The sequence below is a fragment of the Neovison vison genome, unplaced genomic scaffold, assembly GCF_020171115.1.
Source record: "Neovison vison isolate M4711 unplaced genomic scaffold, ASM_NN_V1 Scaffold_137, whole genome shotgun sequence".
Classification (NCBI taxonomy): domain Eukaryota; kingdom Metazoa; phylum Chordata; class Mammalia; order Carnivora; family Mustelidae; genus Neogale; species Neogale vison.
In genome coordinates, this window is record NW_025334926.1 from 1,017 (window position 1) to 2,500 (window position 1,484).

Here is a 1,484-nt window from a genome sequence, read left to right on the forward strand (position 1 = left end):
CGGGGATTCGGCGCTGGGCTCTTCCCTGTTCACTCGCCGTTACTGAGGGAATCCTGGTTAGTTTCTTTTCCTCCGCTGACTAATATGCTTAAATTCAGCGGGTCGCCACGTCTGATCTGAGGTCGCGTCTCGGAGGGCGCGCCACACGGGCGCGACAGGGGCGCCCGCGAGCCTGGGAGAGGGGAAGGAGAAGCACGGGCCAAAAGGAGGACCCCGGCACGGGAAAGGCCACGGCCGACGCCCGCGGCCCCCACCCCTCAGGGAGTGGGGGCCGAAAACACGGGCGCGGGCGGGGAGCACGAGCCGGCGGCACAGGCGGGAGCCCTGCCGGGCTTGGAGGAGGGGCAGGGGGAGACGGTGGGGGATGCGTTGACGCCCAGGGGCGGGCCCGAGCGCGGCACGGCGCACGCACGCGGGGAGGCGAGGGTGGGGGTTGGAGGGAGCACACGCACGAAGCCGGGGCGGCGGGCGGGGCGGGGCGGGGGAGGGGGGGGGGGCCACGGGCCACGGCCCTCGCCCCCCGCACACCCCCACCGCCACAGCCACCGCCACCGCCCACGGGCACCGCCGCCCGGGCTCCTTCTCCTCCCCTCCTTCACCGAAGACCCCGCGAGCAACCGCCGCACGGCTGCGGGGCCGGGCGACGGACGGCGCGGCGCGGCTGTCCGCCCTGGGCGACAACACCCCGTCGACCCCCGACCCACCGCGGGCTCGGGGCACACAGCGCGGCGTGGCCGCAACCCGGGGGAAAGCGCGCAGCGGCGGGCGGCGCCGCGGCGTCCCGCGGGCCGCCGCCGGGGCACGCGTCCCCGGGGCGCGGCCCCGCGCGCGACTCGGCCTCGGCGCGAGCCGCCCCGACAGGGCGAAGGCCGGGATCGCCGGCGGGGAGGGAGGGGGCGGGCGCGGGTCCCGGACGCGAGGCGGTGGCCCGCGGATGGGGGGCCCCCACGGCCCGGACGACCGCGGCTCCCCGCCGGGGGCACGGCGGCGAGACCGACGGCGTTCCGGAACCGGGCCCTCCACCACGACGGGTCAACACCGGCGAGCGGCACGGGACCGCGACCCTCCCCAACACACAACCCCGGGCGACCCCAAGACCGCGTGCGGCGCGAGGGATCTCCCCCCAGAGGAACCGCGGCGGCCACGGCCCTCAGCGCGAGCTCTCCTCTCTCCCTTTCTCGCGGGCGGGGCCGCCCCCCGCCCCGGCACCGGCACCGGCCCCCCCCACCCCCAAACACACACCCACACACCCCCACGTCCCACACCCGCCAACCGCCGGGCGGACCCGGCGGGGTGGGGCGGGGCGGGGGCGGGGGCGGAGACGGGGGGGGGGGTCGCGGGCAGCGGGGACCAGGGGCACGGGGCGCGGAGGCGGCCACCGTGTCTGCACTTAGGGGGACGGAGGGCACCGGCGGACCCGGGCCCTGCGAGCCAAACCCCCAGCCGCGCCAACCCCCCAAGGCGACAGACCCCTGGGGGGAGCG